Source organism: Chelonia mydas, chromosome 6 (assembly GCF_015237465.2).
Source record: "Chelonia mydas isolate rCheMyd1 chromosome 6, rCheMyd1.pri.v2, whole genome shotgun sequence".
NCBI classification, from domain to species: domain Eukaryota; kingdom Metazoa; phylum Chordata; order Testudines; family Cheloniidae; genus Chelonia; species Chelonia mydas.
The window spans coordinates 69349064-69361992 of NC_051246.2; the positions used below are offsets into that span (position 1 = coordinate 69349064).

The following is a 12929-nucleotide window of genomic DNA, read 5'->3' on the forward strand; positions in this document are numbered from 1 at the left end:
CATTTATACAGCAGATAGACACATTCCCTACCTGAGAGGAAGTTTACAGTTTAAATAAATTTTTTTTTAAAAAAAAAGAACTACCATTTCACCTAAAATACATTTCTACCAAATTAATCTTACAACCTTTCACTCTGCATAGCTATTTTTCCTTGGACTGCCTTGGGTAATTTTGAGTCTTAGTACTGGAAGAAATTCTAGTGACCTTTCCTTACCTGGACACTATAACCCACAGATAACCTCTGGAGTTTTCTTTACTACAACTGGATCCATGGTGGAGTGTTGAGGCTGCTCAAATGCAAAGAGGAAAACTGAAGAATTCTCACGATGCACTACTTGCCTATGTTCTCAACTTGTATATGTGCAAGATGTGTCTTATATTTTAGGTGGGTTTACACTGGTACCTCAGTTTAACTAGTAGTAGTCCCAACTTCCCATTAACCCATTCAATAGAGACTATTTACACATTGTCATGGGGACTAAAGGCCCAAAGTCAGATCAGGGCCTCACCTGGCATCATACATAGTCAATTCTAGGAATATATTTAATCTAGACCTGCTATGCTGTACTCAGTTATTCCAGTTTTCTTTTATAATATTGCCTGTATTTACCAATTACATATTATAGGTTCCAACTTCAGTTTTAACAAACACCAAAGTGTATACAGACAGGAAGAGTATCTGATCAAGTATAAAAGTGCTGAAGAAAATTAGGCTTGTTACAGATGATTATTCAGGATGTTTACCTGAATGCAACAATTTTTAATTATTATGATCATAGTTCCACTAAGATAAACCCGTAAGCAAATAGAAATAAAAATCAGAATGTTAAGGCCTAGGAGAGCCTTGGACTACATATGGTTGGCCACCCGTTCAAAGAAACTTTTCTAACTTATTTAGATAGCAAAACTAACTTTAACTGGCTCACTCTGAAATGGTATCAGTACCTTCAAGTTAGGCACTATGTTTCTCAACTTCTCTAGGAAAGTTCTTTTATGTACTAAAGTTAACTTTAATACAAGTGATGGACTTCTGGATGATTACAACACAAAAAATAAACTAATTTACATCAATCTTTGCAGACAACTTTCCTAACAAAATTTTTAAAATATTGAAAGAATGCCTTTGTAGACAGGCTATCTTCACTATGATCGCAGGTAAACAACGCCTAAAGAAATTAACTTAGCATCTAGGTTAGCCAGAGCTACATTTTTAAAATATTGATAGAGCTGAACTAAGTTTTGAAACTACTGACTCTACTCATATTTACTAAACAAAGTGTGTCTTTCTGAGGAAAGAACGAGAAGGGGGAAGGAGTGTAGCAAAAAGTCAATATAGCAACCTGATCTGAGGGAACTTGTTTTTTACTTGGCAAGCCACATGCTTCACCTACATATTCATCCATATGAATGACAATATAGAAAGTGGTTTGGACAGACAAATTACTCCAAGAGGAATGAGAATAAATGCTGAAGAAACTCTGGTAAAAGATGATTTTATGCATATGTAGTGGACACGACCAGAGTATTGATGTGACTTGTACCAGATATTACAGATGGTGGGATATCACAACAAAGCATCCTTTGGTAATCTTTCTAGGGCTTCCGAGTCAAAGTGCGTACATCTAAGAAAAGAATTACTATTTGTTCAGTACTCAGACAAAGTACATTCACCTGCAAAAAAAAGCATACCTGTCAATTTTTAAAATATTGATAGACACACCTGGTTTAGTAAATGAGTAGAGTCAGTAGTTTCACTCAACTTAATAAAATTACCAGAAATGTGTCCTGGGTGGCATACTGTAATATAACACCACCATGTTAAGCAGAAAGATTTGATTATATTACTGCACAATGTTTCTCTAAGCAAAATAGGTTTGGTTGACATTTACTTGGCAATGATTTGCAACCTTCTAAATAAATAAGTTATAAATATAAAAAACAGAGTTTAGGTAGATGAAGTAAGAGTGATCTAACTACAGTTAGAGCTCACAGGACAAATCATTGTTTCTGAAGATGCCAGTTTACGAAAAGGTACAACGACAGCATGTAAAACTAAAGCAACTACCTGTACAGTAGGAAAAAATAATCCTAACAAATAATTTAAACAAAAAAAATCAAGTACTTAAACATTTGCTAGAAGAATAGCAAAAGGCAATGCTGCAGTCACTGACTTCCTTCAAATCAGTGGTATTTATGATCCAAATATGTACGTTCTGATCATATACTGAGGCTTAAACTCAAACACAGCTCATAAGTCATTAGACAACTAACTACAGAACCATATGGAATTCAAATGTGTGTTCACTTTTGGTCTCTAAACTCTTCCCTGGGTGTCTCAGATGGTTACCTGCATAAAACACAGATGCAAGTTTCTGTACACATATTTTGAAACAAGAAATGTGAACAGAATTCTAACCTAAAATACTAGTCATACCCCCATACTATACAAACGAAGTAAGTTATCTCTAAAGTACTTAACTCTACAACATACTTACTGATGTTTAGTAAAGGCATTTATCACATCTTCTCACAAATGAAAAATAGGTAACAGAACAGAAAGTCTTGTAAAGCAGACTTGCAAGTTAGCCATAAAACATGTCAACTCTGCAAAAGGAAACCTACACATCTACCCTCATACAATGATAACACACCAAGGATATTGCCCATCAAAGTGATTCAAAGTGATTTTAAATCAAAGTTAAGAAAAGCGAGCAGACCACAAACCCAACCTCCTCCGCTCCCAAAAAATACCTTACTTGAGAAATACTGAACTCTACAGCCACAAAAGTCAGTACAAGTCAACTACATACCAACCATGTTTGCATGAGGAAAAACAATTAGTTGATTTAGTGATTTTCCACAAAACTTAGTTCAGCTCTTTCTGAGGAACAAAAGAGAAGGGGGAAGGAGTGTAGCAAAAAGTCAATATAGCAACCTGATCTGAGGGAACTTGTTTTTTACTTGGCAAGCCACATGCTTCACCTACATATTCTAATGATACCAAGCTCAAATATCAGAAAAGTCCAAAACAAAAGTTACAAAACTATACAGCTAAACAACTACAAAGGACTTAACTTTTTTGAAGATCTTGAGGAAAAAAGTAATACCATCAAGAATCAAATAGGTACAGAAGTAAAACACAAAAGTTCCCTCGAGCTCACGTTTCTATGGCAGCTTCCAACAAAAACAGAACCAACTCACCAGTTGTGCAACAAGAAGCTATTTTGTATCATTACTCTGTAGTGGAAGAGAGGAATTTCATAAGCCTCTACACAAAATTTTACTTTTGAAATAGATGGAAGAATGCCTTTGTAGACAGGCTATCTTCACTACGATCGCAGGTAAACAACTCCTAAAGAAATTAACTTAGTATCTAGGTTAGCCAGAGCTACAAGTTGTCAACTGTTACTGGAAAGACTCAGACCTGGCCTACACTAAAAAGTTAAGTTGACCCTGCAATTTCACTCAGGAACACAAAAAATCCACACCCAAGGATGTAATTAAGCTGAGCTAACCCCCTAGTGTAAACAGTGCTAGGTCAACAGAAGAATTCTTCCATTAACCTAGTTACCGCCTCCCAGGGAGATGGATTACCTGCGCCAGCAGGAGAACCCCCTTCCATTGGCATAGGTGATGCGTACTCAAACGGTGTAGCTGTGCCTCTGAAGCTAGAATATGTCAAGATCTCCAAAGGGGTCCGTACCTCCCTTCAAAAATTTCAGGGGTCCACAAACAAAAAAAGGTTGAAAACCACTGCTTTGTTTTCAAGTGTAAACAAGCCCTAAGTTGAGAGACAGTATCACTGATTAGTCACACAGAATTAGAAAAGTTGGGTTCCAGACCCACCTCTGCTCTTGACTTGGCATGTGGCCTTTGGAAAATCAAAATCTCTCAGGGTCTGTGTGGATTAGAGGAAATGGAATTTTAAAAAGTTATCTACCTAGCATGGAACCAAGGCTAACTTGATTAACAATTTAGCACCTTTAAGACTGTTAAACTAACTTCTTTAAAAAAAAAAAAAAGCCATTTCTCTCTTCCCACCCCCAATCTACTCTTAGTTTGTTTTGACTAGGAAAAGTGGTTGAGTTGAGGTCAGAATTGGCTGATGGAGGGGAGAGATAACTCAGTGGTTTGAGCATTGGCCTGCTAAACCCAGGATTGTGAGTTCAATCCTTGAGGGGGCCACTTAGGGATCTGGGGCAAAAAATTGGGGATTGGTCCTGTTTTAAGCAGGGGGTTGGACTAGATGACCTCCTGAGGTCCCTTCCAACCCTGATATTTTATGTAATTGCTTCTGGACCAATCCATCAATATAGAATTTCCGCCTGATGATGGCATTTGTGGTTTCTAGATCTCCAGCTGGCACAGAAGCCCAAGGTAATTGGATATTATACAAAAACAGCTCAGTTTAATAGATTCTTTTGGCATACAGACCAATAGATTAGTGAACAGAAAAGGGCTGTGTTTAGGACCCAATATACCAAAAATCCCCACTTTAAATCTTCAAGAAAAGGTATGCTACCCAGAAACAATTCTGAGCTGTTTTATCTCTCTTTCTACAGATAAACTTTTAGGCTAAGATTTGAAATTACTTGGATTTCACCTGGTAATCAGAAGACTGGTGAATTTGACTTTGAAGTTAGATCCAAAACAGTTTTTCAGGAATGCCCTAGATTTAATACTCTAGATCAGTGACTCTCAACCTTTCCAGATGTCTGTACCCCTTTCAGGAGGCTGATTGGTCTTGCATACCCCAAGTTTCACCTCACTTAAAAACTACTTGCTTACAAAATCAGACAAAAATGCCACAGCACACTATTACAGAAAAATTGCTTACTTTCCCATTTTTACCATATAATTATCGATCAATTGGAATATAAATATTATACTTCCATATCAGTGAATAGTATATAGAGCAGCATAAACAAGCCACTGTCTGTATAAAATTTTAGTTTGTACTGATTTTGTTGTGTTTTTTATATAGCCTGTTGTAAAACTATGCAAATATCTAGATGAGCTGATGTACCCCCGGAAGACCTCTGTGTAACCCCAGGGGTATGCATACCCCTGGTTGAGAACCACTGCTTTAGAATAACTAAGAAGGTTTGTTTCCACTCTAGAGCCTGAGGAAGACAATTGCTGAGCTCCAGACCTTCAACAAGAAAGAGGATTTAGACTGTGGCATTTGCAACCCCAGTCAGTTGTTGGTGTACAGAGCATTTGTCCTCCACTACAGAAACTGCTTCCTCAGACATTTTTTTAATCACAATGCTTCAAAACAATGGGCCTACAGGACTACACACTTTCTAGTTTAGATGCACCTTCATTTTCCACATGTCTAACTTAGCAGAGATGGGAAAGAAAAATAGTATAAGGGTCAAGCTAACATGCTTAAAAAAAAAAAGCAGCATGGACATTGCAGCACAAGCTAATGACCCAAGTACAAGAGCACCCAACCCCCTGGGTCTGTAATCAGGTGGCTACTTCTGCCAGCAACATCCACAGAGCTATTTTTAGAGCACTAGCTCAAACAGAGCAAGCTTATGGCTAATCTCTGCCATCATGTCCACACTAAGCTAAAGTGCTAAAAACAGCAAACAGAGCTAGCGAATGTCTGTCTACCCAGGCTAGGAGGCATGCCTCCAGCAGCAGTATAGACAAATGCTAACACTGAGGGTTAGGTCAACCTAACTGCATCACACAGGGTGTGAAATTATCCACAATCCTGAGCAATGTAGCTAGGTCGACTTAAGTTTTAGGTATAGACCAGGCCTAAGAGTTCAGGAAATAAAACTCAGTGTGAAAAATGTATTTTGTTCAGGAACTGCCAATGTGAACAGATTTAAGTGCTTGATGCTAATTGCATTTCTTACCTGAAAAAGCATTCTTTGTTATGTGATCTTTGAGTTTTGTTACAGCGTTGTTCTGTAAATCGAAGTTTTCACTGATGCTTAAAGCCACTATTTTATTCAAGTATAAATTAATGAAGTTCATTGTAGGATGAGATAAGCAAAACTGTTTAAGGATAATCAGCAAGGATGATTGATCTCACACTCCTAATTCAACTTATGTTTAAATTTTGTTCACATGATTTGATATCATTCAAATGTTTTTTTGAGAGTTTCCACAAAAGAATGGCCAATAAATGAAGGAATGGAAGACCTATATTGAGTGGGAAAAGTAACAAAGTGCTGTTTTTCTCTGGTAAGTCGGTTAACCCATTTAAGTTTACATTTTATGCTACAAGCAATACCCAGAACAATATTGTAGCTGGACTGTATGAACTTGTCTCCCATTATAACGGTCTCTGTGCTGATGAGGACATGGGTACAGGCAGGAAGACCACAAAACGTTTAAGCAACCATTTGTTATAACCAGATAGTGAACAAATGACAAAGATTAACCTTGGAAAACATGACAATGCACACATTAAACAGAATATAACCAGAAGCTCCCTTACAGTTTCATAAAACATTAATGAGCAGGTTACATAAATCCTGAGGATTAGCAGAGTTTTAGATGACAGCTGCCGCAAGACATGTTAGCTGTAGCTAGGGAGACATATCCTTTCATTCTTCAAGACTGTTCACTTTCATTAATACCACAATAAAATAAATTAATTCCTTGAAACAGAAGCTGCATTTAGCCCTTGACTTAAAGTTTCCAGTAGCTAACTGGTTAATAATCAAAAAAGTTACATCAGGAAATAGTGTTCATAGAGTACTTAAAGAAGTCACAAATATTATGCACTTTGTACCTCAATTTCTGCTGCATTTTGCATGAAAAATAAAAATACCCTGTACATGTTTCTGCACCATCTTGCAGCCTATTTATTACATGAACATAAACAGGTGACAGAAACAAGTTAATTATGAAGTCAAGAACAATGCTCTCCCTTACAGGGACACACACATTTTGAAATCTAGTCAGTTTTACATTATCTCAGACACCGATATTTTTATATTGCTCTCACCAGAAAGGTTTAAAAGATTTTAATCTCAGATTTATCAAAGCATATTCCAACCTCACTTCTTACAACCGCAGTAAAAGAAAAGGGGGGGGGGGGGGCGGAACATATTCCTCTAGATTCAAGTACAACTAAGTTACTTGCCTTTCTCTCCCCCCTACCCTAGACCTCCGAAGTCCCAAGTACTAAAACTCAGAATCCAGAAACATTTCATGCAAACACCACACACACAGACAGTGAGTGCAGGGCATAAGCACACACCCTAAGAGGCGCCCCTCTGGGTAATCTTGCTGGGAAAAGCCCCCTTCACAAAGCCTAGAGATGGGCAGAACTCAGGGCCTAAAAGAAAGCCAAGTGCCAGGCAACCCTAGGAGAGTGAATCAGGAAGTTGAAACACTCCCAACTGGGTAACTCTTCTAACTAAGCTGATGGGTTTGGTGCCTGGGGCTCGGCGACCGGGGCCCTCCAATTCCTCCCTATCTCCAGGGGACTCAACGCCCCTCTTCTTCCCCAGGACTCCGGTTCCCTCCCTCTTCGACCCCCACTTTCCTCAGGCTCACCTCCCCCTCCCCCTGGGATGGCTCAGGCGCTTCGCCCCCTGCGCTGGAGCGCAAACCTGTGCGCCCCCCGCACCCCAGTGTTTCAAGCCAACCCCGCCGCTCTGCCGCGGGAGCTCAGGCCCTCACCTCCCCCAGCTGCTCTGGCCAACCCGCCTCGGACTCCGGCCCTTAGCCCCGCCCGCCCGGTCCCGGGGCAGCTCTGCCCCTTCCCGGGGCTCCGGGCCTCCCCTCAGCCCCCCTGGCCTCACCCCACCTTCTCACCGCCCCCGGCTTTGGGGTCCGCTCCCCACCCTGAGCCCCCGGCCCCTCCCAGTTTCTCAGGCCCTGCCGCTCTCACCTGCCGCCCGCAACCTCCTCCCTTCCGCGCCGCCTCAGCCGCCGGTCGCCACCAAGCAGCGCAGCCGCCCCCTCCCGCCCCTAACAACCAGTCCCGCCCTATTGCCCTCCGCGCCCATCCTCACATCCCATTGGCCGCCCCCGCCGCAAATCCTGATTGTGATTGGGGAAAACAGATGCCTGTCAAGGTCTCGACCCCACCCCACCCTCAGTATTTTATTCACTCTAGAGTTTAGAACCCCCCCCTACGTCTTCCTGATTGGCTCAAACCATTGAGGCTGAGAGTTAGGATAGGATGGTAGGGATGCCAGCTGTTGCGATGCACCCACCTGCCTCCCTCCCTCCTCTGCAGTAGAGGTGGATGTACTTCCCTTATGCTGAGTTTGGTTGCACAGCAGGGAGGGACAGGGCGGCAGGAGGAGAGAGAAGAAAGTACCTGGACATAATTAACTATCTGTTTGCGGGAGGTACTTCGCTCAAGCAATTCCTCTGTCCCCACAGAGCTGTGGATGCTCATGGAGATTTTAAGTGTATTAATGTGCTCCTGGATTAAATCCCTTACCCGTTTTAATTCGGGGGGTGGGGGGAAGGTGTCGAGCTCTAGATGGGTTTCAAATTCACTAGGCAAGGTGAAACTATTAAAATATTAAGGGTTTCACATGTATGAACTCAAATAACAGCCCATTTCACCCAAAACAATTTGCTGTGTTTCTCTAAATTTTCACTCTGAAAGGGGACACTTGTCCACCAAAAGGGGGCTTCAGAGCTGGAATTTTAATTATCACTTGCTTTTGATACCAAACTAACCAATTTATTTGAGCTGATGAAGTGAGCTGTAGCTCACGAAAGCTTATGCTTAAATAAATTGGTTAGTCTCTAAGGTGCCACAAGTACTCCTTTTCTTTTTGCGAATACAGACTAACACGGCTGTTACTCTGAAACTTGATACCAAACTAGTTATTTTGTCAAAACCAAATTGTGTAATAAAAAAAAAATGTTTGAGGTGCAAGAGTTCTAAAATGAAACCGATCACTTGCATATTAAAGTTCACAGAAAATGTTGCCCATTTTGTACATTTCTACTTGTAGCCATATTTTTCTCAAAGTAGGAGTCACCATGCCTGACTCAGCATGCACTAGATAGCAGCCACCTTCATCCTCCTGAGAAAGGGAGTTTTGTATTGTGCTTTAGGCATAGTACTGGGAAGCACCGTATCTGAGTTCTATTCCTATCTCTACCAAACGCTTCCTGAATGACAGGTTACATAAGTGGTGTCTCCATTTCCCAATCTATAAAATGGAGATAATAAGACTTCTCTACCTCATAGGGGCATTATGAACTGTTTTGATAACACAATAATAAGTTCTATAGAATACTTTTAAATAAAGAAGCCATTAATCCAGAGGACAGATCTTGACATACAGTGTGACCAGGCATGTATGATCAAGAGGGAATACTACCTATCACCCCTGGTAGATTAACCCTTTTGATTCTGCATTTTCAAGACACTGTTCTCTCTAGTTCCTCACCTAAATTGAGGAAGTAAAAACCAGTGTCCTCCCTGCAATCTTCGGTTGCTAAATTCAGCAAGTTTCAGAGTAGCAGCCGTGTTATTCAGCAAGGAGACAAAAAATCAAGCGGAAGTGACATGGTAATGTTTTGCATGCAGTGTCCAAGTGACCCACACTTTGTGCGGTAGCTATTCTCATCTACTGAAGTCTTCTCGGAGGCTATTTCAGCCAAAATATGAATTACAGCAACCCAGAGCCTCCAGCTGCCCCAAGAATAGAAAAGTGCAAAAGTTACTTAAAGCAACTCTCCCACCACTTTTTTCTGAATAAGGTATAGGACTGGAGCAACAGAGAAACAGGCCCACAGGGTCTCAAAATGGGCATCCAAAAATGAGAATTAAAATTAGTGATGATTTATGAAAATGTTGTGCTAAATTAGGTGCCCACGGTCACATAGGAAGTCTGTGGAAGAAGGGAGAAGTGAACTCTGACTTCCTGACCCTCAGTGCAGTGCCTTAACCACAAAATTATTATTTTATTAACATTATTGTTATAGAAATAATAACATTAATTATTAACATTTTTCAGTGCTAACACTGAAAAAAGTCTTATTTTTTCACTATCCCTTTGCAGATCACTCTGCTTGGAGAGTGAAAACAACTAGTTCACTTTTTACAGTCAGCTTCTAGTCACTTTCACCTTGCAATTCTGATACACTAACACAATAAACCAATGGTTTAGATTCCAAGGGCATGTGTTAACATACATTTTAGATGTTTCAGCTGAAATTTTAATAAATCATGGAAACTAATTTATTGATCTTAATTTTTTTAAATCTTATTTTTACAAAATCTAAAGTCAATTCTGACCTGACGTCCCTCAAATATGGTATGTCCCAAGTGGCTTTGGTTGTATTCTACATCCAATTTACTGAAGCTAGACTCTACACTCACTATCACTAACAAAGAATTTGAGATTACGCATTGAGCTTTAAACCCGGACTCCAAAGGAATATATTATCTTTATGTCATGGGGTGACTTTCATTTCCATAGGTGATGTCATACTTAGTTGGTAAGTATAAACCAAGGGTATTGCTATCAGATGTAAAAAAAAGCCCAAATATACAATATGGTTATATTCAATTTATACAACTATCTATCTTGAATCCAGTCTTTAGATTTTAAATTAACTCACTGCTGCTTCTCTTCTTCACTCTGCTTGTGCCACCAGGTGCTGAACTGTGCTCCCCTACGTACTGTTTTATGACAGAGAAGGGGAAGAGAGGATATGATGGAGGAAGAAAGATGGCTATAAAGGGAGTCTTTCATAGAATTGCACTTTCACTCACTGCAGTGGTCCAAGAGCAAATTCCTGCAGCATGTAGCCAAGCTTTATATCAAGGACTTCCACAGATGAGGGAGAAAGGAATCTACCCTCAAGGCCTCAGGTTGGGAGCAAAGCTCTGAAGCTGCAATTGCTTATGCTTTCTAGGGGTAATTAATGACTGGTAAAGTCTGCATAGCAGATGATCTAAAAGCCCAAACCCTAGTGTCCCCTGTCCTGTCCCGCAAACCTCACTCAGGAGTAATCCCTGCAGAACAGGGCTCCATGTGACATACAGGTGATGTGGATTAAGTACTCCTTAAGTCCTGCCCTTTTCTACCCAGTGGAAGTACTTTGATTAAATTCCATTCCAGCCAGGGCCCTCCTTGGTTACAGAGGAAGAGGTAAGATTTGTACCCTATCCCCAAGGTCTTTAGAACATTTGCACAAATTTATTATAACTGCATGAACATACTGTACAAGCTCCATATTCTCACTGCAGTATGCTAGATGCCCAAATGTGTCACCTCAGTATAGTATATAGTAGTATACTTGGTCCTGCCTCAGTGCAGAGGGCTGGACTAAATGACCTCTTGAAGTCCCTTCCAGACCTACACTTCTATGACTCTGATTCTGAACTGTTACTACATAAATCTCAGTTCTTTAATTACATTATGAATGGTGTAATGGGGCAAGGACTTAAGCGTATTCCAGTAAGGAATAATGTAACCAATGAAAACACCTTTATACCAGTATAACTGTGTTCACGCAACAGGGTGAGCAGGGGGGAAATGTTGTACCACTTTGACTATACTGGTATAGTTCAAGTGGTACAATTCATGTGTGTGGATGAGCAGTGAGAATTTTTCAAAATTTCTGACTGTTCCTCTAGTCCTAGAGCAGCTCCACCGGTGTTAGCAAAGGTGTAAGCATTGTGTCAGCAGACATTGTTACCACCATGACATTGAACTGTGCTGTGAGCAAATCTAGATGACATGGTGGTTAAAACACTGGCTTCCCATTTACACTTCTACCACTGGTGGAACTGCACTGATGCTAGAGGGGTGGTGGGAGGATTTCAGAAAATCCTTAATGTGTGCAAGATCTTATAGTCCAGCAGTCATGTCAAAACAGAGATCACTAAAATCATAGGATGTTTTCATCTTAAGAAACTTGCTTAAAGAGTGAATGATAAATTGCTATACAGCAATTGGTCACTGTTAATACAGAAGGAATTTGAATAATTCCTGTGCCATGAGACATTGCTTAAGGCATGAACAAAACTTTTCTATCCCTGTCTCTCCCGGTCTGCTCTTTGTATGTCCTCCATGGGTTAGGATAAAAAACGGTCTGTGATGCATGGCCAGAAAGTGTTAAGCAGCTTTCAGGCTAATTGACCCAGATTCAACCTTTAGGGACATATTGGTAGATTTTTGTGTTTTTGTGTGTTTACATATATACTGTTAGAGGCTAACAGTGTAATTGAGAAGTCCCTGTCTATGCTGTATTCTGCTAATTCAGAGATCAAAAGGAAATCCTAACATCTAAATGAACTGTAAAAATAGTGATATCTCTGTATTCATCCCTCTTTGAATTGTATAGCAAATGACCTGCAAATGGTGGAAAACAGGCAATTGCCTTATGTTAACCCCTGTAGCTAATTACTGGTGATGCTTAGAAAATAGCAAAAAGAAAAGGAGTACTTGTAGCACCTTAGAGACTAACCAATTTATTTGAGCATAAGCTTTCGTGAACTACAGCTCACTTCATCGGATGCATACTGTGGACACAGTGTGCATCCGATGAAGTGAGCTGTAGCTCACAAAAGCTTAAGCTCAAATAAATTGGTTAGTCTCTAAGGTGCCACAAGTACTCCTTTTCTTTTTGCGAATACAGACTAACACGGCTGTTACTCTGAAACCTTAGAAAATAGGTCTACTTGGAAGTCTCCCTGATTGCCTATTGTTTGCCTCAGGACTCTGAGCTGTCAAAAGAAGCCCTGGAACTGTATAAAAACCCTTGGGTCCTGATCCTTTTTATCTCAGATCTGCTTGATGCCTCATGCAGGGGAAGCTTAAGTCGTAAGGCTGAGATCTCCAGTTCTATCTGGATCACCCTGAATATGAACATTGGACTATAACCTATGGATTAATTCTGACAGAACTCTTTGCAAGTACAAAGCTCACCATCACTACTATGAATCTGATCTCAGAACTGTATTCATGTCTAT

The 12929-nt window shown here is 40.3% G+C and overlaps 1 protein-coding gene across 22 annotated transcripts in view; it reads right to left on the bottom strand.

Annotated features, from left to right (window-relative positions):
• NUMB (NUMB endocytic adaptor protein) overlaps window positions 1–8057 on the bottom strand; it is a 159438-nt gene extending 151381 nt beyond the window's left edge. For 8 of the 22 annotated variants that reach the window (XM_037900355.2, XM_037900354.2, XM_037900351.2 and 5 more), the window contains exon 1: window positions 7866–7948. The gene's annotated coding sequence lies outside the window, so the exon portion shown is untranslated. Of the gene's footprint in view, window positions 1–215; window positions 234–7865 lie in introns of those variants that run through there. The other 14 variants (XM_043547974.1, XM_043547973.1, XM_037900349.2 and 11 more) reach the window with 10 other exon arrangements.
• Window positions 8058–12929: the final 4872 nt, after the last annotated feature.